Here is a 27103-nt window from a genome sequence, read left to right as displayed (position 1 = left end):
CCATCTTCTTTACTCGGTCTACTGATTGAAATGCTAATCTTTTCCAGAGACACTCTCACAGACATACCCAAAGATAGTATTCTACAAGCTCTCTGGCCATCCCTTAGCCCAGTCAAGTTGACACATAAAATTAACCATCACCGCTGTGCTGGGGAGAGTTGGAGAAGGCTTGAAAGTGAGAGACACTCAGGGTGCCTGAGAAAGGAAGGACCTTATGCCTCATCCTCCCGGTGGGCCGGGGGTGAGGAGCAGGGGAAAACAAGAGCCCAGCTAGTTTTGGGGGATGGGGTCCAAGTACAGAGTAATCTGTGATCCCTTTTCCAGGCGCGGGGGGGACCCTGGGGAGCATGGCTGTGGTGTGCCTTGCTGGGCCTGGGGCAGCCTCATCAAATTCCCCAGCAGCAGACTGGTTTCCCATGCTCAAGAAAGGCTGCACAAGGGAAGACCAGACCAGAAGGGAGGAGCCTTGGGGAGTATGAGGATGTTCCACAGTGACTGTGTAGAATGAAGCAACTGAAACCCGGATGGGAAGGGGAGGTTTCAGAGGCTGTGCCGGAGGGCAGATGTAATGATCAAGACCACAACCTGCTATGCTGTGACATCACATGCTCTCCTCTTCCTCCCCGTTAGGTGCCAACTTGGAGAAACTTGGAGGAACCATGGATGGCTTAGATCACGTTTGTGCCCCCTGCTGGAATGGGGCTTCATTACAGAAATTAAGCTAAACCCAGGAAACTTTAAAAAGTTCCTATTTCACGTTTGTGGACTGGGATCTGTACCCTCAAGCAGCACCTAACCCAGATTTTTCTGGGCCCCCAAACCACTCAGTTCACTACACCAAGCGGAAGCAGCATTGCCAAATCCAGGATTTGACATAATCTGAAGCAAGTGCTGTTTCTGAATTACCTAGATGCCTAACATTATTATTTTTTAAATATTGCACATTTCAAACCCAGTCAATTCTAGGTTCATTTCCTCCAGATCATTCCCATTCAATTTAACGAGAGTTTACTTACTATTTTATTAAGGCGAATCACCAGGGATCTCGCTTCAAATATTTTCAGTGTGCTACACAAAAAGGGCACTCTCTGTAAGTAAAAAATATTTTTTTGATGATGACAATTTTAAGATAACACGTAGTTTCCAGTCACACCACACATTAAGACTTCTCACATATGAATTATTCATCTATTTGAAGTGAATTTTCACACTTTGGTGTCACTCAGTAGTTCTCAATCCTCAACATCATATTCAAGAAGAAGAAAGAGTTCAAAGGGTATTTATATCAAGATTTTATTGGTTTATGCCTCCCGACCCCATAGCTGCTGATGCAATATTTCCAGGATTTTCTCAGTCTTTAAGTTCCATGACTTGCCCAGAGTCATGCGGATTGCTAGTGGCCTAAATGGTATTGATGGGTCCTCTGCTGTGGTTTGTGCAGCCTCAGAATAAGGGGGATGAGGCACCAGGCAGTCTTGTAGGGTTGCAGAGATTCACCTTCGGGCAATAGTGGTTCTTGCCAGCACGGAAGTGAGGACAGTGCACACCGTGGATTTGCGAGATCTTTTCCTGGTTGAATTCCTCCGCAGGGGCTCAGCTGTCGTCTGCGGGGGTCGCCCCAGCACAGAGAGAAGCATCTTCTCAATGGTTGATAATGCTCACTTAACTTCAGCCTGCCCAGCTCTTGCTCGGATCACAACACTGGCTTTGGCTCTGACTTAAAAATCACATGCATGAAAAAAGAAACCGAAAATGGACCTAAACTTTGCATACAAATCCTGAGAAATTGATGCTCTCCAGAATTCAGCCCGGACAAGAGCAGCTTTGATGTTCGTGGTTCACCCTTGTGTAGATGCAATAGAGACAAAATTCCTCTAGAGGGCACTCACAGCTTCTCCATGAGCCGAGAGCTCACAAAAAGGCGATTCTACCAGAACTGGCACAGACTGCATGGGAGCAAAATCTCTCTATATAAATAGATGAGTGTGGTTATGTAGATTTTTTTCATCAGCAAATAATGCCTCTTTGTCTTTTTCGGATAGGCATCAGTGAAAATCATGCACATGTGGGAAAGCAAGATATGGGGGATTTCTTTTTGTTTCCTTTGTGAATGAATACTGAACTCTCACCTCTAGGGGAGTTTGCTGTAGTTCACTGCTGTGTCATATTTATAATTATCAGGAGAGGGAGGGAAATTAAAAGATTCAACTGCTTAACTCCTCAGCAGTTGAGCTGTGGCCCTGGGGACACCCGGGGAACTACATGTTCTGGCGGAGCTCTGTGGAAATCCTCGGGAATGGCCATTTGACCTCCCTCGGTCACCTGAGGAAATCAGCTTCGGTTAGATTAGATGGACCATAATTGGCTTTTGAGTTGTTGAAGCACATTCTGGGTACACATTTCTCCGTGTTTTGAAAGGCGTGTGTTTTCCTTGGATCAGATCAGCGTGGAGGGAAGTCAATCACGGCTTGGGTGGGTGGATGGACCAGAATGTTGATTCCCAAGACCTGCTCTGCTCCTCAGCCTCCCCGGGGACAGAGTGCCTGCTCAGCCGCGCGGTGTCCTCTCCCTCCTCCCACTCCAGCCTAGGGTCAGAGAGAGGGTTGGGTTGTTGGTGTGCAGTGTAATTTGCAAGGAAAGTACATATTGCTCTGGATGAATTTAAGGATTCTTTTCAACCCTTGAGGTCTATGACTCCATGAATTTATGGATTCTGAAGTGAGGAAAACATAAAAATGAGTCAGTATGACTTCAACGTTGTAAATGGTATAACTGTTTTCCCTGCCTGTAGTCATGCCTCTCCCCAAATCATACTTCAGTAACCAGAATGATCTTTTTAAAAAATATATAGGATCATGGTTTTCTTTTCTACCTAAAATTCTTCAGTGGCTCCACACTGCCTTCATGAAAGAGCCCAAACTCCTTAGCACACATAATTTCCAAGACTCTTCATGATCTGTCCTACAGCCGTGGCTCTCCCTCCTTCCTGAAAGACGTGCAGTTCTCCAGGGCACCGTCTCTCTTTTACTTCCGGGCCCGTGCTGTCCCTTCCACTGGGACATAAGCCCCATGCCAAAACACACACTCCTTTGCCTGGCTGATGTTTTTCATGCTTTAGGTCTCAGCTTAGATGCTTATTCCTCTAAGAAACCTTACCTGACTCTCAAAGACAGGCTTGCTTGCCCCGTCTCATGTTATCTTAGCATTCTGTTCTATTCTTCACCCTGTAGACATAGGTTTTACCCTCAGAAGCTGAAATGCTTCCTCGAGGATGCCTGGTAGTGTCACCAATTAGTTACCCCAAGAAACTCAAGGGTGCATTTGGATATTTTAACTATTTTTCCAAATTGTTCTTTTTCCTTTTGTTATGTTAAGGAGATGCAATCACCAACCACCCTGAACCAGACCAAGCCTCACCAGAGAGCTACACCTATGACCTTTGCCTTATTCTTAATGCTAAGATCTCGCCAGGAGGAGCTTAGGTCTGATCACCGTAGCCTGCAGTGTATGTGGAAGCATGTTTTCCAATTGAGCCTGTGCAAGCGAATACCCACCTCTCCCTTTTGAATATTCATTCTCCATCTGAAATGAATGTCCTTGCTTCCCTTTGTTCAGGGACGCCATGACTCTGGAAATGATTCCTCGTGGTCTCCTATTTGCTGCAAATGTACTTTACTTTCGGAGACAGCTACTTCTGGTGCAGAGTGTGATTTAACTCGCCAGGAGGAGACCCACTTTGGTTTCTAAATATTCAAGCCCATCCAGAACAAAGTTCAGAAAGTCTTCTTATCTATCTGAGAACTGAAACTGTTTTTGCACTCAGCCTGGACACCAAGAACTGGAACCACACTTTCCTGTCTGCGTTAACATGACCTTGTGCTATTCCTCTGCCTTCATTAATTTTTCCAGGAGTCTCCTGTCCAGGCAAATGGATTGATTGTTCATCACAGGAACTTCCCAAAAGGTTCTTCCCAACTCCTCCATGGAAAGCATCAACGGTTTGTTCCCTGAGAGTCTTTGAATCACTTGTTTCAAAATGATTGCCTGGCTATTTCCACCAATTCTGGACTGTTGTATCATGATCCTTGCCCAATCCTAACAAAGCTCCCTGCTTTGGAAGACACACCTCAAAGCAAAGTTCCAATTCTCAATAAATTCTTACTGAACCTTACTCCCTGGGAAACACTGCCAAATCTTTGCAAGGTGGTGTTTTCCCTTTGTGTGGTAAGCAATAAACTCAGCCTTGTCTTAGCAACAGGTTGTGTTAGTAATGTTCAAGAAGCCAGCTTTTGACATACCTCGGTAATCAGGAGGGCTGGGTGCTTACCTCTTAGGAAAGCAATAATGAGTTTTATTGAGCTTCCAAAAAGCAGCAGAACCCACAGGGACAGAGTAGACCAGCCACTCCACAGCAGGGGCCAGGAGGAACTGTGGGGACAGCACTTCGCCGTCATGAGGCTATATGAGCTTTCCCAGGCACTCAATTTGAGTGTTTGAGTCTGAACCTAGAGCTCTCGAGGGATGACTCAGGAAATAATAATTTGATAAAGTGAAAGGTTCCATCATCTCTGTCACCTTCAGAAGCTTGTTCTCCACTGACTCACTCATTCATTTACTCACTTGCTAGACCCATATCTTTTTCCAATGTCCCAGTCAGGGGTCTTAGTAAGGGAAATTAATTCATCCAAGTAGCTTTATTGAAAATATGAGAGGGAATCTCTTGAAAACCAAAGTCAAGAAGTACAGCCAGATCTTAATGGATCTGGAAAGTTACTAAAGAGTTATTCAGGCCATATCATTTCACCTGCTAGGACCACCTGGTCTTTGGGCTTTGCTTCTCTTGATGCATATGTTCCATTCTTCCTCCACTTCCTTTTGGTTCTGGGGCAACTGTAGTTTTATCTTGCCATGATGCTGACTTTGGCCCTGACTCTATCTGACTTCGGGGGACCAGCTTCTACCACGGTCTGGCTCTCTTCTCCATGTCTTTGGTTCATATTCACGAGAACTTCTGATTAGTCACAGACCAGCTAGTAGAAGCTGGCTGGAAAGGGATCTGGTCCAATCATATCTGAAAAGGGATTTAGGGTCACCTGGCCTTTTACCCTCTCAGCAAGGGTTGCAGAAGGCAGCAGATTGTGAAGGGTTTATGGTTTGGATAGTCAAATTTGTTGATGTAACAGACATTCTACTCATTGAAATATGTGAATGTACTTGTCTCCTTCTCACCTCCTCCAGTGGGGCCTTCCCCATATTCAGCCAGAAGCAGGTTAGCAGAAATCCAATAATAAAGAAAGAATCAGTGTTCAGCTTTTAGTTTAAAACAGGGTCTTGAATTCTATAATGAAACAATAGTCTTGAAAGGCAGGCTTTGTTGAGAGAAAAAATGGGTTTTTCAATTACAAAAGCTCCTTTTACATATCAAGAGTAGAAAGGCGAATGCATTCGAACTGGTGATCTGAACAGAGAGTTTTGTTTTAAACCGAAGAGGAGACAACTCAGGCTACGCTGTAGGGAAAGGCCCTACCAGCCTTCCCAGGGGCAAGGGTCAAACAGGGGATATGAGCAGAATGAGAGAACTGGAGAAGTTTGAGATCCCACGTGAGGGTCCTGGCTCCCCTCCCCAGGGGAGGGGCAAAGGGGTGATAAAATACAGTCCAGAGAGGTGTGTAAGCACCTAGTGTAACAGGGCTTATTCCTTATGTCTCAGGGATAACATGGAAAATTGTCAGCCCCTTTGAGAAGCCCTTTGTTTTGCGTGGAGCTGGAGCCTCAGAGAGGCATTCAGGATGTAGTTTGAAAATGGCTGAGTGAGATATCAAGGTGGTGGTCCTGAGAAGCCAGGAACTATGTACAGGCTATGTAAGTCCTTGGATGCTGGGGTAGAGGGATGAAGAAGAAAGAGTCTGGGGTCAGAATGAGCCTGCAACAGTTGGGGTCACACCACATGATACTCAAGATAACCAGGTGGGACCTGCTATGCCTCAGTGAGGACGCATACAGGACACACAGGGACAGAGTAGACCAGCCATACCACGGCAGGGGCCAGGAGGAACCATGGGGACAGCACTCAACCATCATCAGGCTATGTGAGCTTCCCTAGGCATTCAAGGGGGACCGTTCGGAGAAGGGAAATAGCCCTGGAGGAAATTTGATCTTTGAATCCAGTGAATATTTACTCAGAGGACTTGGAGTAGACCAAAAAGAGTCTGTTTTAAATTAGAAGAGATTGAATTATCTTTGATTTGCAAGTTTAAGTTTCTTTTCTATAATCAACAGGAATGGGGCTCAAGATCACATTGTGAACAGTTATAGTGACAAAATAGCTTTTTTTTTTTTTGCATATCTGATTCATTGTGTAAACTTTGCTCTTATCACGGTGTTGGGTCTACTAAACCCAGATCCTTTCACCCATCATTATTTAAATATATGTAACAAGACAGGTGGAAAGCGTGTACTTTAGCTTATTTGTTCGAGCAATGTTTGATGAACAAGCTCTAGGGGTTTAGCATGGAATGAGGCAGGTATGGTTACTGCCGTAGGGAACTGGCTAATCTTTGGGATAGAGGGAGGAGCAGGTCATTTTTCTGTCTGGGTGAAGAGTTGTCATTGTTCATTGCACTCTGTGGCCACTTGGAGGTGTTTTCTGCCCACACTATGTAAGAAGTTAGTACAATTCATGTATTGGGCAGTGTGGGAAGGCACTAAGTTAAAACTCCAACTTCAAATTTATTCCCTTTTTGTTACCTAGCCCTAAGGACCAGTGCCCCACAAGTGGGTCCTTTTGCCAGGGGTCGCTTGTGCCAATAGAACCAGACTGGGTTGAAAATAGTTGAGCAGAAACTTTGTTGATCAAGGAATGGAGGAGGGAGAGCTCGTGCTCTAATACACCTTCTCCCTGAAGACAGAGAGATGGCGAACTTTTAAAGGGCCAGGGTCATGGTGTCATCGGCCCTGGTTCCAGGAAAGGGGCAGTGACTTCCTGGAACAGTTGGTGCTTGTGCAGTTCTCTGAACTCCTTTGCGCATGACACCAAATGTGCCTAGCAAGGTACTCGGGGTGGGGGGGGGGGGTGGATTTTTGTATGGTAATGAAGCAGAGGCAACTCTAGGTCACCTCCAAGTCCCTCTGCACAGGTGCTGCTCCCATAGTGGGGCTGGAACTGGTTTAGGGCGGTTTGCAGTTGAGATTTCTCTGAGACGGAAGCCTAGCTCAGCTGAAAAACATCTCAAGGGAAGATGTTAGGTGTGGGCCAAAGCTACGTTTCTCTGTTAGGAATACATGTGGGTGCAGCAGGGATATGTATGGGTGACATTTCCTCAAAGTTTGCCAATGCCTTCTGCTTTCTGAATCATTCCATCGTGTATATGTTGATTCATCATTATTTGCCCAGCAAATATTGATTCTGCTCCACTTTGAAGGCACTCTCTTAGTTGCTGGAGATACAGAGATAGATGGGGCCGTTTCCATCTTCAATTGTTGACTATCTATTGAGGACCATGAGTAAATCAATAAACACGGAGATGGGAATGCAGCTAACTTCTGCCTGAGTTGTGTGGTGGGGAGAAGGCAGCTCTGCCATTTGTGTTGTACATGGTGTACACAGCACAAGGGTACCAGACCAGGGTGACAGAAATCCAGCCTGTGAGCCCTGGTGCAGGACTGCATACACCGGAAGAGGGTTGCATTTTTATCCATACAAGGTACCATTTGCTTACCAAGTACGGTGGCCCTCCATCCACTGGAAAGTGTCTACCCACAAGAAGTAACTCCTTCTAGTTTGCACAAGGGTGCTGTCAAATCTACCAAGCAGTCATGAGAGAAGAGGGAATGTTTGAACTGAGTTAAAAGGCTGGATGGACATTGCCCCAAAGACGGAAGTGGAGGAGAGTTTTCCAGACAGAGGGTGAAGTGAGGGCAGATGAACTAGGGAGAGGGAGACCATGGTATGTTTGAGGAACAACAGTTTGTAAAAGAGACTGTTGGGGGAATTCTGGGATATTAGACCATAAGGATTGACAGAGGTCACTCATGACGGGGCGGGTGAGCTGAGATGTTCATCGTTGGCCTGTAGCTTTGGGGAGCCTTTGGAGGATTTAAGTATCACTTCCAAATCGGTGTATTCAGTGTGGATTAGTCCTTCCTCACCAGGCAACCCTGCTCTCCCCCACTGGCTTCTCTGTTTCTCTGACCTCTCATTTTCTGTCCTGCCTTGGCCACACGCTTTGGGATTTAATTATAGTCTGCCTTGTTCCCATCTATCCACTTCCTGTCAAATCTTCCTCTACCTTTATCTCTCACCAGATGTAAAGCTTTGTGACTGCAAGGACTGTGCCTTACTTAGGTTTCCTAAAGAAATTTTCTTTTAGCAGCATTTTTCAAGGTATAGTATACATAACATCTGTGGTAAAGTGACTTTAAGTAGCATACTAACAAATATTTGTCTTTTAATATACTTATTTTATAGTCATATAACTTTTATAAATATATTTATTTTAATGTGTCATAAGAAAAAGTACCACAGGCATACCAAATCCATGATGTCATGGATGTATCTGTTTAGGATAAAGCTAAAATGAAGTTTAAGAATTAGTTGATTTAATGAAAAAAAATATTGGTGGCTCACAGATATGGGAAAAATTGTAAAGATGGTGTGCAAATGACTGATATTCAAGATCTAGCCCAGTGTTGTATAGGCCAGTAAGACTTAACAAATAGCAGTTGGAAAAGTGACTTGATTTTAATTAGTTTTGTACTACATATCAGGATAGTTTGCCTAAAAGGTAGCAGTCAGTATAAGAACTTGGAAGGAAGGGAGAAGGAAGGAAGGGAGAGAGGGAAAGAGAGAGGAAGGGAGAGAAGGAGTGGGAGAAAACAGTGCCTTCACAGCCTGAAGAAGTCAGGGGTCCCTGTTGCTGGGTTGGGGTTGATGAGATGGCTCAGAGTCCTGTGTTAAATTTAAGAGGATCCCCAGGTGGCCAGGAAGAGGTTGGAGCTCCATTCCTCACAGATGCGAAGGTTACCAGGGCAGGAGGGAGAATGATAGCATCATCTAGTTGACTTCCCCACATCTAACTCTGATATCTCTCCTTCCTCAGTGGTGACTCTGTCGTCCCACCCCGGCCCAGTACACACAGGAGGAAAAGCACTGACCCTTGAAGTTTGTCTCCAACTGAAACCATTAATTAATTTCAATGGGTATTCTCTGGACAGAGTTTATAGTTTTAAGTTTTTAAGTGTCTGGTTACCCAATCAAACACCCTATCTTTGGCTAAAGTAATTTCAGGTGACAGAGAGGTGGGAGAGAGTGTGGGTTTGGGGAGGAGCAGGCCTTACCCTGGGCTTTGAAATCATAGCCAGGTAGGGTGACCTACAGGGTAAACATGCAGTGGTAGGTCTAGGATGCCTGGAATCATGTCACCCCAGCCCTTTGATTCTCTCCCTTGGTCTCCATGTCCACAAATACAGAGGGTCTTAGGCCCGTTTTCATATCACCTCTTGCATCAATGAAGATCACACAGGGGACACATGGTACATCAGAGGGTCCTATTGAAGAGGGTTTAATGAAGGGGCATTTACTGAGATGGGGTGGAGTGAAGGGGGCCCACACAGGTGGTGAAGCTCCCAGGGTTAGCAACAGTGGGGCCTGACTTTCCCCGGGCCTGATGAAGCTGGGATGGGGGATGATGTTACTGAACTGATGAGACAGGAACTGTGGCCATAGTGGAATGCAGCCACTGTCAAAAAACGTGGCTGGGAGGGAGGAATCGGAGGGCTAAATACTCCAATTTTGTTTTCTTTTTCACCCAGTGGTCAAACCTAACCAGGATCCAGAGACCTGGAAGGCTGGGTGATTCGATCTATACAGGTGAGCCTCCTGGGGCCCAGAGAGGGCAAGAGGAAGTGATGGAGGGGAATGGTTCTGACAGGCAGAGAATAACTGGTGTCTTCCTGCCTGTCCACTTCCCAGAGACTCCCAAGCCCAACCCACAGCTTGAAAATCACCACGCTCTGCAGAAAGTCAGATCTGAAGGATTAAAAAAGAAAAAAAAAAGGGAAGTAGAGGACACCTTTATATTTTATACTTTATAGACGTTAGTGCTTTTTTTGCACCTTTTGTTTACCTCACAACAGTTCTGTGAAATACATATCACAGAAGCTAAGTAGAAGGTGTGTCTTGCTCAAATCATTCTTACTGGAATCAGGCCTTGGCTTGACACTCTGTCTCTAAACCCTTCTCTTTGCTTTGAACCAGTGTCTTTCAAACTGTGGGTCTCAAAGCACTGGTGAGCCTTAAAACAATTCAGTGGATTGTGACCAGCTTTTGGAAAATAATGAAATAGGATTGAAGAGAAGAGTTTCGAAGATATTGGAGTTTATTACCTGTCATAAGAGTAAATATCATTTCTTGAAACTTTCATTTCAGTTGTATACACACACACACAAACACACATACACACCTATATGCTTGTGCATAGTAGTTGAGGTGCCAAATATATTTCTTCCTGAGGTGTCTGTTCAATAATGTCTGACAACGCTGCACTAGACCGTCTATCATACTCTCCCCACTCTATGAGAGATTTGTTGGTCTTTCACTCATTTGTTCATTCAGTCTCATTTATTGAATGTGTTTTATGTGCCAGATTCTGAACTCAAACATCCCCAGAGTCTGAACTCAATATCACCATCTGGTGTGCATCTCTTTCTTTCAGGGCAAGTTCTTTCTCCATTCTCTCCTTACACTCCCGACTTCACTGCCTTCACTCACCTGAACAATCCATGCTGGCTTTCATCTTAGGGGCCTTTGCAAAACTCCACTCTCCCTCTCTCCTCTCTCTTTGAGCTAATTCCTATTCACCCTTCAGGTAAAGAATCCTTCCCTCTGAGAATCCTCAAAGCCTGGCTCTGGTTCTTGAGGCAATTTTAAAATAAGGCTGCAAATCCCTTGACCTTGTTCCACAGACAGGTGGGGACTATGTCACCTCCAAGGGGAGTCTGGGTGCTCTCCTTACTACTTCAACCAGTAGAGTATAGTAGAAGGGAAACTGTGACTTCTAAAGCTAGGTCATGAAAGGTCATGCAACTTCCACCTTATTTGCTGAAACACTCGCTTTTGGAGCCCTGATGCCATGTAAGAAATCCAAGTACCCAAGGCCACCATGGGGGAGAAGCTACGTGTCGGTGCTTCACTGGAGAGTATCAGCTGGACCCAGCCTTTGAGCCATTTCTGCCAACGTGCCAGACATGTGATTGGGCTGTCTTGCACCCTCCAGATCAGCCTACCTACCAAATGTACACCAGCGAGGGATCTCCATGGATACCATGGAGAAGAGGAGAATTACACAACTGAGTCCTGCCTGCATTTGTGACCCACAAAATTATGAGCTATAATAAAATGGCTCTTGTTTTAAGTCACTACATTTTGGGGTGGCTTGTTGTGTAGCAATAGATAACTGCAACAATTCTCTCTCTCTCTGCTTTCATAGCATTCTATTTTGTCCCCGCTGTAGAGCTTAATTATCCCACTGTAGCTTAATTTCCTAATATCTACCTGTCTGTTTTTTCTAGTAGAAAATATGAAGCCAGGAATGACATTTTGCTGGCCATTATATTTCCAATATCTAGCATCAGGTATGCAAAAATATGGCCTTAATAATTATTTTTTAAAATTTGGGTTGGATTGAATTAAATGGAATAGGACAGAGCTGATTACAGGTCAAGTGTCCATACACCCATGTTGGCCTGGGACCTACTGACCTGATGTAATTATTAATAAAGTCTTCTTTCACTCTCAAATTTAAGGGGTAAATTATATGGGTACCCTAATTAGGGGGTATTTGTGGGATCAGGGAAGGATTCTGAGCAGTAGCCATAAGATTTATTAGAGTTTGGATTTGGCTCTAGTTGGGTAAGAATGTTGGATTTTTAGATGAGAAACTTTGAAGAGTGACTATTATTACCCCGTTGCCATTTTATTTTGATTATGTGCTCTATAATTAGATGTTGAAAATGCTAATATATATTAATACTTGATTGATTTGATTACCCATCCTAATTACACTTTGATCACTTTTGATAAATATATTGATTCATATTTTATTTACTTCGCAGAAGTCTTTGTACAACTCTGCTTTGATAATATCTGATTACATCTTAATATTTGATTGCGTTGAGTGGCTCTTGTTTTAACCATTGGGAAGTTGGATCATATTAGCTGTGATGTACCTTACTGGGTGGTTATGAACATAGCTTTTGCAGTGAAACATGCGTGGGGTTGGTATTCCCTGCTACTTACCATAGTGTGACATTTGTTAGGTCACTTAACCTTTCTGGTTTTTAGTTTCCTCATCTATAAAAATGGAGATAATAATAAAAGTTACTTGTAAGGGTGCCAAGTGGATTAAGTGAGATAATATGTATTAATGATATTAATGTATTAATTAGTATGGGGACCTAACTGACATTTCAGATAATTCTAATATGTAGGTGATATTCCTTACTCTCACCTAAATATCTGCTTTCATGAGCTGATGTGCATGCATTCAGGCTTTTTGTTGTTGATGTTGTTTCAGGGGCTCAGGGAGAAGGGAGGAAGAGTTTTGGGTAGGATTCTGGTGAGGCAGAGAAAGGAGAGAGAATAATGAAGGGCATGGCATGGCGTGGACTCCATCCTCCTATTCAGGCCACAAGGTGCAGGTGTTCACTGTAAAGAGGGCCTGGCAGCAGGTGGGACGGAAACCCATGTCTGGCTTCAGGGGAGGGGCGTCCTGTCTAATTCACACAGACGGGCCCTGAGAGCTACTCAAAGGAGCTGTATGAGAGAGGCCCTTGTGCCCACTGGTTTGAGGTCCAGTAGGAAGAGAGAGAGAGCAAACAGCTGAAGGACCTGTGTGTGTAAGAGACTTTGTACAACTCTGGGCACAAGAAGGGCTGTTTTAGGGCTCAGGAGGATACCTCCATCCTCACCCCTGGGAAATTCTGCCCTAGATTCCAGGGCTGCTGATGGAAGAGGGCTCTACTTGGCAGATCAGCATTCTCATGAAGTTCAGAGACATTGGTGTGTATGTTGTTGGAGAGAGGGGAACGTGGAGTGTGTGTGTGTGGGGCGCCCTTTAATTACTGTAATAGCAAGAAATCTTAGACTCCTTGTACTCTGCCAGCACTTTACACACATTATCACTTTTAATGGGCACAACAACCTTGTGACAACAACCACTGGTACTTTTATCATCCCCATTTTACAGATGGGAAACAGAGGCAAAGTAAGTAACTTCCCCCAACGTGACAGACAGTAACTGGCAGAGCCAGGATTTGAATCCAGGCCCTCAGATGTCAGAGCTGCTGCTCTTAGCCATTACACCAGATTTCCTCCTTGTCAGGGAAACGTGAATGGTCCTGAGCACAGGTGGGCCTCCCACTGCTACCCTTGGGGAGCCCTGGAGCGGGGCTGAGCTGAATTCCTACATGAGCCCATGATCGAAAACTCACTGAAATCTAGGCATGTGTTAATGTGACCCCATCTCTTCCCTCAGCCTGGTGACACTGCGTTTTGGGATATAAAGTACATATGCCCTGGACCTGGCCCATGCTTAGAGGCATCTGTTTTTGGGGTTATGGATGATGGGTGTAGCAGCTCCTTTCTTCAGTCATGTTTTTAGAGATGAGAACATGGAAACCCTCTTAACCAAACCAGTGCCCTCTTTGGCCTCCCATTGAGACTGTCCTCTCCTCTGACCTGGTCTGAGGTCTACAGGGCACTGGAAAGAGACCTGGAAGTGGGTAATAGTCCCCTGGTGTTGGGCCATCAAAGAAGGCCATGGGCTGCCCATTGGCCAGGGTCACTGGCTGCTTTCCAGAAAATCCTGAGGCCCTGGAAATGTGTGCACGGAACACCAGAGCCACCACTTTGATGCTTACAGGACACTTTTACAAAATCCCATATGAATGACCACAAGTCAGCCAGCACCTTCTCTTCCTTCCTTCACAGAAAACCAATTTACCCATATCCTTGACACTGAGATGTTCTCTCTCTTTTCTGTCATTCTATTTTATAACTTTTTAAGTATATACAGTATTATCTTTAATATGTTTGGGATTTTCAAGACTAAAAAGTTACTTTTCTCCTTTGTATATGAAAAAAATTTTTTAATATGCATAAATTAAAAAAAAAAGACCTTGGAGGAAATATAGTAAAATGCTAACAAGTCTGTGGGTGATGCTATTATGGGTTATTTTGATTTTCTTCTCTATGGTTCTGAGTAAGCATGTTCTGCTTTTACAAAATGAAAGGAAGTGGATTTTGTGTGTGTGGGTGTTTTGGGGTTTTTTTTGGAGAGTAGTTGTCTCTTTAAGTACAGTTTTATTCTATTTAGTGGAGACAACTTTTATTTTGAGTAGTCAAGACTTTTTTTGTTTGTGTCTTATTTTACTCCCTGAAATTCCTTCGTGACAGATCTGTCCAGCTGAGAAGGAGGTAGATTAATGACCAAAAGTACAGACCCAGCCAACTTCTCATCTGAGAGTTGAAGGGAAAGAGCTTTGGACTGGGGGATGGATGGGCAAGTTCCAGTTCTGAGGCACCAAACATTGAGTGAGTGCCTAGGTCTCCTTGTGTAGTAGTCTGTCACCCTTCCAGGACCAAGCTGCAGTGAATCTTTGGTGCCTTGTGGAAGTCAATGGGGAAATAGGGCAAAAATTAGCCTACAGCTGATTTTGTTGGACTATAAGGATTCAATTACCTGAAGATCCTGGTAGTTCAGATTAAGTATGAGAATGGCTCTTCCTACTGCTGAGTAAAAGCAGAAAACTCAACCACTGGCAATCTGGCAGGGTGTCCTGGAATTGGTATTTGGAGTGATGTTTTTAAGGCAGTGAAGGGCATGGTTGGGATATAGAGGAAGAAGGACAGTCTGGGATGAATGGGCAAAGCCGTAGAGGTGGAAACAAGCTCATCACGGGTGGATGATGGATGAGAGACGAAAAGGCAAAACCACAAAGAGAAAGCCTGGCGTTCCCAGCTGTGGAAACGACAAAGTCTGTGTGTCTATTTTCTCATTCATGGTGCCCTGCAGTAGCCACCCAATAGCAGTCTCCATATATTCTGTGACAGTTAACTAATAAATTCTGTTTTTCTTTAATTTAGCTGTAAGTTTAAAGTAAATATTGATATTTTTAAAGATATAAAACCAGTCACTCATCACAATGCATTTCAGCAAAAGCAAACAGTTTGGTGCCCTGGACTTACAGAGGTTTCTCCTAATTGGATAAAAAGATGAGGTCTGTGCTTTTTCATTTGCCTGATTAATTACTGCTCTGAAACCCTTGAAAACAGACATGGTCTGTAAGTAGTATCTGTTGTTTAATCGAGCACAGATGTTTTTAGAAACCTTTTAAATAGTCCTGGAGAATTACTGACTCAAGCGAAGTGAATCATTGAGCTGTATGTTTTAAAAATGACTGTAACATGCCAGCAAAAAGCAATTTTTACTAACGTTCAAGTTATGGTCACTGTAATTGTGGTTTGTCCTAAATCTACCAGCTGCAAGAAGCAGCACCACGATACTGGTAGTAAATGGCATCACCATCCACCCCAGGTCTAGGCTAAAAGTCCAGCAGTCACCCACAACTTTTCCCTGCCTGTGCTTCCCTCTTTGGTCCCTGCTGTGTCCAAGTTCTGTTGTCAAGTTCATCCCCTAAGTATCTCTCCAGCTATTTCCTTTTCTGTATTCCTATCACCACTACCTAAGTTAAGGCAACTGTATCAACTGGGCCTGGTAGGAAACCAGATCACCCAGATGGTTCAAATAAAGACTTTAACGGGGAGACTATTTCAGGGGTGTGGTCAGGACTAAGGGAATGAATGAGGGAGAGTGAGGCACCCAGAGATAAGGAATACTGGCACCCTGTTACCACTCCTGAGGGACATTGGGAGGACATTATGTTCCCAAAGCTCAGTGTGAGAGAGGGAGGAGGCTGCTGTGATCAAGGAGGGGATGTGGAAGTGGGCTGTGGCAGTGTAGCACCAAAGTTGGCGGGGGTGGGGATGGGATGGGTGGTGGTGGTGGTAAATACTCCAACCTTTCTCTCATCTTGTCTTCCAGTCTCCTGCGGCACCTCCTATTGGCCAAACCCACTGAATCCCCATGGGGAGGGAGCCCCAGAGATGCAGTCCTCAGGGGTTAGCTTCCTCGAGCACAAAACAGGGCAGAGATGGGCAGAGGAGTGGATCTGGAGGCTTGAATGAAGAATAACTATCGTAGCAACCAGCATCCCACACTGGAACTACTGCCACAGCCTCTTAAAGGCCTCCCTACCTCTGGGCTTGTTTCCTTTCCTAATCATTCTCCATAATGTGACAAGAATGCTCTTTCTAAAGCAGAAATCACCAAGTCACTCCCCCATTTACAACCCTTGATTGACTCCCCATTGCTGTCACGATAAAATTAAAACTCAACATGGTAGCATAGACTGAATGTTTGTGTCCCTCCAAATTTCAAATGTTGAAGCCTAACTCCCAGGTGATGGTATTTGGAAGTGGCGCCTTTGGGGTGTGATTAGCTGCCCCCACCCCTCGCCCTTCTGATGCCAATCATAAGTTCAGGTTGTCACCGATGCTTCTGACCAATGGGCTATAGATCAGAGGTTCCCATGACCCCCTCCTAGGGTTCGATTAATTTGCTAGAGCGGTTCATAGAACTCAGAGAAACATTTCACTTACTAGATCACCTGTTTATTATGAAGGGATATAACTCAGGAACAGCCAGATGGAAGAGATGCTTAGGGCAAGGTATGGGGACAGGGTGCAGAGCTTCCATGCCTGCTCTGAGTGGCCACTCTCCCCAAATGTCCACATGTTCACCAACCTGGAAGCTCTCTGAACCCTGTCCTTTTTGGGATTTTATGGAGGCTTCATTACGTAGGCATGATTGATTAAACCACTGGCCACTGGTGATGGATTCGACGTCCAGACCCTCTCCCCTCCCCAGAATCAGGGTGGGACTGAAAGTTCCAACCTTCCAATCACACGGTTGGTTCCCTTGGTGACTGGGCCCCATCCTTAGGTGACCTAGGAGCTTTCCAAAAGTCCCCTCATTGACATAACAAAAGACAACTTTATCATTCTCATCATTTAGGAAATTCCAAGGGTTTTAGATGCCCTGTGCCAGGACTGGGGATGAAAAAAAATGTATACTTCTTATTATAAATTACAGTATCACAGTGCCCTTATAAAGGAGGTCCCAGAGAGTTCCCTCGCCCCCTTCTGCCATGTGAGACAGTGAGAAGACAGCCTTCCATGAATGAGGAAGCAGTCTTTCACCAGACACCCAATCTACCAGTGCCTCGATCTTGGACTAATGAATTCCTGTTTATAAGCCACCAGTCTGGTTCTGTTATAGCAGCCCAAAGGGGCTAAGACACACAGAGCACAATGTCCTGTGGGCCACATTTTTATTTACTCTCCCGCCCCCTTGCACTTCATGCAGTTCTGAGACCATGAAATGCTCTCTCATCGCCCAACCTTAGTCCACACTGCCCTCTGCCTGCAGTTGTGCCCTGCTCTCCGGGCCTTTTCCCTGGGGCTAAATTCTGGTCCAGTTTTCTGGGTTTTTTTAGACTATCTAGAGTTCTTCCCTCCTTTTTTTTTTTTTGGAGATTTTTAATAAACTTTATTTTTTAGAGCAGTTTTAGTTTTAGGTTTACAGAAAAATTGAGCAGGAAGTACAGAGAGTCCTCATATACATCCTTTCCACCTCCTCCACAATTTCACCTATTAGTCACATCTGATATCAGTGTGGTACATTTGTTACATTCATCAACCAATATTGATACATTATTATAAAGTCCATAGTTTACATTAGGGTTCACGTTTATGTTGTATAGTTCTATGCTTTTGACAAATGCATAATGTCATGTATCAGCCTTTACAGTATCATACAGAAAAGTTTCACTGCCCTAAAAATCCCGTGTTCACCTATTCATCCCTCCTTCTCTCCCCCTGAACCTCTGGCAACCACTTAATTTTTTACTTTCTCCATAGTTTTGCCTTTTTCAGGATGTCATGTAATTGGAATCATATGGTATGCAACCTTTTCAGAATTGACTTCTTTTACTTAGCAATATGCATTTAAGTTTCCTCCTTGTCTTCTCATGGCTTGATAGCTCATTTCTTTTTATCGCTGATGATATTCCATTGTATGGATATACCACAGTTTGTTTATCCATTCATGTAGTGAAGGACAGCTTGGTTGCGTCCAAGTTTGGGCAATTATGGAAACAGCTGTTATAAACATCTGTGTGCAAGTTTTTGTCTGGATGTAAATTTTCAACTTGTTTGGATAAACACCACAGAGTGTAATCGCTGGATTGTGCGGTAAGACTATGTTTAGCTTTGTAAGAAACTGCCAAACTGTCTTCCAAAGTGGCTGTACCATTTTGTATCCCCATCAGCAATGAATGAGAATTTCTCTTGTCTCACATCTTCACCAGCACTTGGTGTTGCCAGTGTTTTGTTTTTTAACCATTATAATAAGTGGGTAGTGGTGTCTCATTATTGTTGTAATTTGCATTTCCTTAATAATATATGATATTAAGCATCTCTTCGTATGCTTATTTGCCATTTCTGCTCCAGTTTGAGCTATCAGGTTAGTTGATACTTTCTGCAGGAAGGCTACTCTCCCCCGTTGTATCAGATAGCCTTTGCTGTGTAACAAAGCACTCCAAAACCCAGTTAAAACAACAAGCATGCATCTGTGGGTCATGTAGGGTTCAGCTGATTTAGACTGGGTTGGGATGGGTGGTTCTGCTTCAGGCTGCAGTGGCTGGGGCTGCTCTGCTTCTCACTACAGGCTTGTGGGTCTCCTGGGGCAGCTCTGCTCCACATGTCTCATACCTTCTTTGGACCAATGGTATAGCCAGCATATGTTTTCATGGCAAAGGCAGAAACACAAGAAGGTGAGTGGAAACACGTAAAATTTCTTAGAGCCTAGGCTCACTGGTACACACTTGAAATCAGCCAAAGTAATTCACACGGCCAAGCCTAAAGTCAAAAGGCGGGATCAGACCCTAGCAAGTATATGGATACATGGGAGGAAGAGTAAAGAATTGGGGCCAACAAGTCAATATACCATGGTCTGCCCCTTTGGTCACAGTTATTCACTTTCCTCCAACATGTGAAATATCCTTACCCCTATCCCAGAGCTCCAAAGAGTGTCATCCAGTCATGGCATTGGCTCAAGACCAGGATGTCATGATCTATATCTAGTCTGCAGGTACCTTCTCTTGACCCAGAGACCTATAGACTAAAATGACAAGTAATCTTCCCCTTATATACCCAACACACAGAGATGAAACAGGAAGAAATACTGAAATAAATACTTCCATTTGAAACACTCCTATTCCTGCCCACATGCTACTGGCCATAGCAGAGGGCACCCATGATGAGGCCATAGCAATAGAGAGATGAAGAATTGGGGACAATACTTTTTCCCAATGAAAATGAAAATGGAAGGATAGTTACCCTTCCATTTTCTTCACTTGCCTTGACCACTTCTGAAAGGGCTTTAGTAAATATATCCTTTCTGGCATCTGAGCAAATTTCTCAGAATGCTTCCCAGCTTGGAGAAAGTTGGGGGCTTAAAGGTCTTTTCACATTTCAAACAATCTCAGTCCTTTTCAGTCAAGGCTAGAAGTGCTTTTGCCAATTATTCTCTCAAAATTTTTTCTGAGTTAAACAAAACAAACAAAAATTAAAAAGTGGCAAGGAAGTACATTTTTCTTTTAGAAAGGTGAGATAAAGGATTGAATTTTCTCAAATGACTAAATAAAAGAAGAATGTTGAAGATGTTGTAAAAAAGACCAACTAAAATGTTATCCCATATACATTTCCTTATACGTAGTTTTAGGAATTTAAGTAATTAAAGAGTTGGACCAAAATATATATTTGATAAAATAATTTATAGCGAACATTATCTTGACAATAGTGTATTGAAATTGATATTTTAATTTTCACAAATCTTTCTGAGTATGTCAGATTAAACAAGGTATCCTTCAGTGAAAACATTTGTATAATTAGTATAATTTGTATAATTAGTGGTTAACATATAAGTCCTAAGAAAGCCTTTTTAGAAGCTGTCACAACCACTGAGAAAGGGAATGACTAATGTCTGGGTACAATCTTTATGCAAATCTGATGGTTCTAATTCTTTGCATTTAAGAAAATTGTGATAGGATTTAATTAGGTTTTCAGTTGGTAGGACTTTTAAATTTAGCTTTGATAAATGCTTGCCCTGTGATTTTAGCATTTACCTCAGAAGTTGTTCAAAGAATTGAATGACATGGCTTTAACCAAATTCCTTCCATTCCCATTAACTTATGTTTAAGGGTACAATTTCTCAGCACATATATCTGTTATAAACAAACAAGAAAATAAAAGGAATAAAACTGAAAGAAAACATGAGTTTTTAAATGTATTTTATTCTGGTTCACCCATGTGTCAAAAATCATTTGGGATATGCCTCTCTGTCTCTGTCTGTCTCTCTTCATAGTTGCTGTTAAGTTAGACGCATCAGGCTACTCTGGGACTATGCATTAAGTTTTCTAGAAACTTGGTTGTTCAGCCAAAAGGATCTCCTCCTAGACCAAGGCTACTCAAAGATACAGCATCAGCCGTCACCTGGGAGCCTGTTCAAAACACAAGCTCTTGGGCCAGATCTGTTGACTCAGAATCTCTGGGGGTGGTGCCCAGGAATCTGTGTTAGCAAGCCCTCCAAGTGATTCTGAAGCATGCTAAAGTTGGATAAACTGGATGCTCCTTGTTTCTTTTAGGGCTTGGTCATCACCCTGAGGACTTGGCTTGACTGGCCGTGCCTGGGATGGGTCTTTGTTTCCTGTACCTTTCTGGTCATATCCTTGACTTGATCTTTTGTCTCCGGGTTGTATCATATTTGAGACTCTTTTACTGGCTGGAAAGTCTGGGAATGGAAACTAGTTTTATTTTCCAACCTGGCTGGTTCTGGGCTCTCTATGTTCCCTCTAAATTCTGCTTACTATCTGACCAGTTCTTCTCTGAGCGGTACCATATCATATGCAGCTGAGAGCAACCAGCTCCCAACTGTAGACTTCTGCCTCTCAATCTTCTTGCCCAAGTCTCAGGTTCATTAGATACATTTTCTGTCTTCAAAGTTAACCCCAGTGACAGTTTTATCAGATGTTTTATCACTGCATAACACAGGTCACAATTTCCCAGCCTCTATAGCAGTTTCTTTGCTATTTTTTCAGCCTCTGCTTTCTAGGTCCAAAGCCAATAACAGATATTTTAGGACTTTATTATAGTACCAATTTCTGTAAAGGTTTGATATTGCTGCATAACAAACTACTCTCAAATTTAGTGGCTTAACGCAATAATTATTTATTATTGCTCACATGTCCATAGGTCGCCTGGGGTTCGAGTGATAGTCTGGTTTGGCTTGGTGGCTCTGCTTCTCACTGCAGACCAGTGGGTCTGTTAGGGTGGCTCTGCTCCACACGTTTTACCATCTCCTTTGGACCAGTGGGTGAGCCAGGGCGTGTTCTCCTCCCCAAATAGTAGAGGTGCAAAAAGGCAAGTGGAAATATGTGATGTTTCTTAGGTCCTAGGCTTGGAACTGGCATACTATCATGTCTGCCCCTATGCCACTGGCCAGAGCAAGTCACATGGTCAAGCCCGAAGCCAACGGGCACCCGTGATGAAGCCATGACAAGAGTATGGATGCAGGGAGCCATAAAGAATTGAGGACAATATTTAATCTGATAGCCCCTCGAGCATAAAAATAGGACTCTCTCCTATGTGTTGCCATTACTTTTAAAAGTTATCCTCTTGGAGCATTTGTATCATTGTTTTTTGTTTCTTTCTATCACCAATTAGATGAAGTTCCAGAAGAGTAGGGGTCATATTACCATAGTGCCTGCAGAGCCCAGACAGTGCCTGGCACATGGTAGTTGCTCAATGAATACTTGTGGCACAAGCAAAGGACTAGATGAATGAATGTGGTTTCCTAGTGGGCAGCTTGCCAGGTGAGATCTGTGGAGACTAGGAATTACGTGCTGATTTGGAACCTTGTCTGGACATTTAATTGGAACCTTCAAGATTTTCATCAGTATGTCTTCTTAGGAAAATAAAAGCTTACCTATGTGTTTGAACTTCACAGGAGCAAAGTGATGCTTAGCATTTGGAAGACATCATAAGCCAAAAAAGAGTAATAAAAGAAAAAAAATGGAACCAAAGGGAAATTGTTGAGAGAGAAGAGCTGATGAAATACCTGTGTGGGATTCCATGCAACTTTCTCAAACTCTTCCTTTCAAAAAAGGATGAGTGAGGGAGTTCTAAGTAGCTGTCCCAGGGGTGCCCAGCCTGTCACTGCCTGTGTTTTGTAATCAGAGCCGGGAATCAATTGTGGAGGGGGATAGCGGTGAAGTAAAACCTCCCTGTGAAATCTTGTTGACAGGCTGTGTGACAGCATGGGTGAGCCACGTGGGACAGTCCAATGTCTGCTGAACCTGCTCACGCCATCCTGCCATCTGTGCTCACAGCCTGACGATTGCTGCAAATAACAGGGGAAATATTTCTCCCTGTCATATTTCTCCCCGTCTCTGCTCTACTCTTTCAGAGCTTCATTGTTACAAACATGTGGCAGTGCTCAGGGCAGAAAGGAGAGGGAACTATTTAAAATCCACCTGACTAAGATTGTTGAAAATGGAGGACTCCCTCTATCTGGACAGCCTAAGTCTTCTCTTCTTTTTAATACAAGTCCTTTTCTCTGGTTAAGTCTCATGGTTTTGCTCATGCTGTGCCCTTACCAGCCTGCCCTTTCTTCCCATGATCAGCGGGCCTTGCCCCATCCAGCCTTCATGTGGGGAAACTTTATGAAGAACAGACAAGGGAGTGATCCTGATGTGGATTCAGATTCCAGCTCTGCTGCTCACCAGCGGTGTCACTCGAGGGGAGTTATTTAACCTTGCTGAGCTCCAGTGTCTCATTTGTAAACTGGGAAGAGCAGAGTATTGTTGGGCGCAGGGAGAGGTTAGATATGGCATAGATAGCATAGAATAGACATATATAGCATAGAAAGGGCTCAGTGACATATACAATATGTGAGGTGATAGATGTGTTAATTAACTAGATAGTGGGAATCCTTTCACGATGTGTATATAGATCAAACCATCACACTGTACACTTTATAATTTTATTTGTCAATTACACCTCAATAAAGCTGGGGGGAAAAGCGCTCGGTGCACAACTTTTTAAAAAAGAGACCCTTTTAAGGGCTTCACCTTCTTCAAACTTCTCAGGCAGAATTTGCCATCTTGTATGGTCTTCCATTATTCCATGGATTCATTCTTGCCTATCCCACCAAATTAAATTTCCCTATGAGTAGAAACCATTGATTGTATTTCTTTTGTATTTGGTACAAATTACAGTATTTGGTTTGTGGTAGGTGTTGATTGATTATGTAATGTGTCAACTTAAAAAGTAAATTTGCCTATTTTATCCTCAAAACAAGTTTATTTGGGAATAGCCAAAAGAGATGCAATTTGTGATGTGTAGGCTATGGCAAACCATAGGCAAATTCAAGAAAGCAAGAAGGGGAGTTACCTTTACAGAGAAAAAGGGAATTAGAGAGGGGCTGTTCTAAACTAAGGTCCGTTTGGGGAAAGTAACAGTTCAGGGCGGCAACGGCTTCCCATTGGCTGAGCTGTGGCATTTGTCATCGGCTGGGCTGTTGCTGGGTGGGAGAAATCTTCCTTCGGTAGCAGAGTAGTTTTATTCCCTAAGATACAAGCCTCGGTCTTTTCCTGTTTGGCATAATTGATGATGTGTGATAGGGCATGAGAGCTCCCCCTACAGGCCTTCTCGACTCCAATTTAATTAAGGTTTCTTTTATTAATTTCCACAAATAAGACAAGATTAAACATCTGTTTTTAAAAAACCTACCTATTTTAAATGTTGTCCAAAATGTTCTGTGTTGTGTAAAGTTTCCAAGTGTTTGAAGATACAGGATAGAATTTTGAAGATCTTTTTTAGGGTGCTTTACATTGACGTGTGACATCAGGGTTAAGAAAAACATTTAAGGAGCCTGGGATTCTGACAGTTTGTTTATTCGACACGCTTTTATTTAGTGCCTACTATATGCCAGGCTGGCTGTTCCAGGTTCTGAAACCTGATGAACTAGACAGAAAAAAAAAAAAAATCAAACAGGCAAAAACCACTCTGCCTGCATGGAGCTTGTATTCTTGGAGTTTATGGTATCGGAAGATAGCATAACATTTCTTGGACTTTTATTGAGAAGGAAGTGCAGAGAGATTCAGTTTCCTAAAGAAAAAGACTTCAAATCTAGACTTATTTGACTAAAAAACCCTTTTCCCTTCGCACTGTATCATAATGCCTCCCCAAGGGCAGTAATGGAGAAGCTGGTTTGGGAGAGGGATGATAATGGAGAGAGAGGGGAGCACAGGAGGCAGAGGAGGGGTGGGATGTGAGAAAACCTTGAGGATGCTGTCGGTGCAGCTGCTATGGAAAGCAATATGGTGGTTCTTCAAAAAATTAAACATAGAATTGCCATATGATTCAGCAATTCCGCTTCTGGATATATACTCAAAAGAACTGAAAGCAGGGACTTGAACAGATATTTGCACACTCATGTTCACAGCAGCACTATTCACAAAACAACCAAAATGTGGAAGCAACCCAAATGTCCATCAGCACGTGAATGGATAAACAAAATGTGGTACCTACGTACAGTGGAATATTATTCAGACTTAAAAAGGAAGGAAATTCTGACACCTGCTACAACATGGATGAACCTTGAGAAACTAGGAGAGAAGAGGGATGGGGAGTATTATTTAATGAGTACAGGGTTTCAGCTGGGGAAGATCAAAATAGTTCTGGAGATGGATGGTGGTGATAGTTGCACAACATGTGAATGTACCTAACGCCACAGAATTGTACACTTAAAAATGGTTAAGATGGTAAATTTTATGCTATGTGTATTTTACCACAATTAAGACAAAAAAACAAAACCTTGAAGAAGAGTTCTGGGAGATAGGTCCTTTAGACCTAGGAATAATGGGAAGAGTAGTTTGCCCTTTTCCCTGTGCATGGGCTGCTCAGAGGTCATGCCTAAAATGACTCAGTTCAGGCCCTGGTGGTTGATGTCAAACTCAGTTTGAATTCTTTGCCTCATTACCTATGCCCATTCACAAGAGAGAATGGTTCTCCTTTCCCTCCTGGATTTTTGGGGTAGTTGGAACCAGCTCAGGGCCTGTAGACTCCAAGCTCCACAGTGGAGCAGTTTTCAAGAGTAGTGAGATGGCGGGGGCGGGGGGGGGGGGGGGTCGGTCGAAGAGAAGCTGTTACTCTAAGGCAGTGGCCTTTTCCAGCAAAAATGTAGAAATGCCCATTTGCTACCCAGTGTGAAAGTCAAGCACAGGTTGTCATGACCCTGCTTGGGATAAGCCCTGTGATTGAGGGAAACAAGCAGATGTGGTAAAGACGGGGACAAGGATTCTGGGAAAGGTGGCACCCTCAGCCTTCCCAGGGGCTCCACACAGGGGGCCCAGAACCTACCAAGCCTCTCAGGCAATCCCTGAAACCACGGCTTCAAAAGCCACCAGGTTTGAGTCTCCTCAGTTTTCCTTCAAGATAAGATGGACTTTGTGGGGCTTAGAATGAGTGGTGCTTGGGATGAACCAACTGCTTGGAATATACCCCCAGGGCTGAGATCTGAGTCAACTGCTTGGCTCATAGAAAAGGTGAGCTTCATTTCAGGAGGCCTGAGAAAGTTGACATACAACCTCCCCTTCTGTGGGCGCCAAGTTCTAGACTTTGCTCTTCAGGACTCTCTAGGACTGAACAGAGTTTTTGACAACAGATTGACATATGTGTGCCACAAAATGATGTTTCAGTCAACGATGGACTGCATATACTATAGTAGTCCTGTTGGATTATAATAGAGCTGAAAAATTCCCATCACCTGGTGATGTTGCAGCTGTCGTCATGTCGTAGCACAACATACTACTCACATGTTTGTGGTAATGCCGGTGTGAACAAACCTGCTGCGCTGCCAGTCGTAACAAAGTATAGCACATAAAATTACATACCACACATAATACTTGATAAGGATAATAACTGACTGTTACTGCTCTATGTATTTACTATACTATACATTTTATCATTCTTTAGAGCGTACTCTTTCTACTTATAAAAAAAGTTTACTATAAAACAGCATGCCGTGTTATGCCAGCAGCCTCATACATCTTGTGTTTATCACATCTCTGGATTGCATCATTTTCTCTTGTGCTTGATTTAAATACACTGTATGATGTTCACACAACAACAAAATTACCTAACAATATGATGTATTTCCCAGAAAGCATCCTCATCATTAAGTGATGCATGACTGTGCTCCAAGAGTAAAAGATGGTTGCACTGCCACAGCGGCTTGTCCCAGGTTGGTGTATATTTTAACCAACACTTCTCTAGCACTTCCTATGTGCCGGGCCCTTTTCTAAGTGCTTCACAAATATTAACTCTTATGGTCCTCGTAACAACCGTATGAGGTATCTGTCTCTTGTATAGATGAGGAAGCTGAGGCACAGAGAGGTTAAACAATTTGCTGAAGATGACCCAGCTTGTAAGAGGTGGAGCCAGGCAACCTGGTATCAAACTCTTCTCCTAAGCGCCATGCTCTACTGCCCTTCCACATGGACTACCAGCTATAACATGGAGCAAAGACTTGGAAAGTGCGGCAAAAATCCTTCTCTGACTCTAAGAGTGGCAGCTTTTTGTGTCATCTGACATGTCCACTGGGCTTTACAAAAGCAGCCACAGCTTGAGCACTGAAGGCTCACTTTTCTGAGATTCAACACACTCTAAGTCCTCCTTCTGAGAAAAAGGGAGCCAGCACACTCTGACTGGGCCAGCATGTGGGGGAGCAAACACCCAGGCATCTTGGAGCAGGAGGACTGTATCTGCAGGGATGCACAGCATGGAGACTAGCACACACCAGAAACAGGACCCCCAGATGGCAGCCACATGACTAACGCTCATTAAAGACATTGACTGCTCAAA

At 43.6% G+C, this 27103-nt stretch overlaps 1 long non-coding RNA gene across 8 annotated transcripts in view; it reads left to right on the top strand.

Annotated features, from left to right (window-relative positions):
* LOC102150863 (uncharacterized) overlaps window positions 1-27103 on the top strand; it is a 152187-nt gene that overhangs the window by 102716 nt on the left and 22368 nt on the right. For 3 of the 8 annotated variants that reach the window (XR_011437602.1, XR_011437603.1, XR_002807064.2), the window contains one exon: window positions 9811-9868. The exons of 2 other annotated variants lie outside the window; for them this stretch is intronic. This is a non-coding gene — a long non-coding RNA (uncharacterized lncRNA). Of the gene's footprint in view, window positions 1-9810; window positions 9869-9970; window positions 10097-11568; window positions 11632-27103 lie in introns of those variants that run through there. 3 more of the 8 variants (XR_011437608.1, XR_011437609.1, XR_011437604.1) reach the window with 2 other exon arrangements.

This window comes from Equus caballus, chromosome 3 (genome assembly GCF_041296265.1).
Source record: "Equus caballus isolate H_3958 breed thoroughbred chromosome 3, TB-T2T, whole genome shotgun sequence".
In the NCBI taxonomy this organism is placed as follows: domain Eukaryota; kingdom Metazoa; phylum Chordata; class Mammalia; order Perissodactyla; family Equidae; genus Equus; species Equus caballus.
This window is presented reverse-complemented; position numbering and strand designations above follow the sequence as displayed.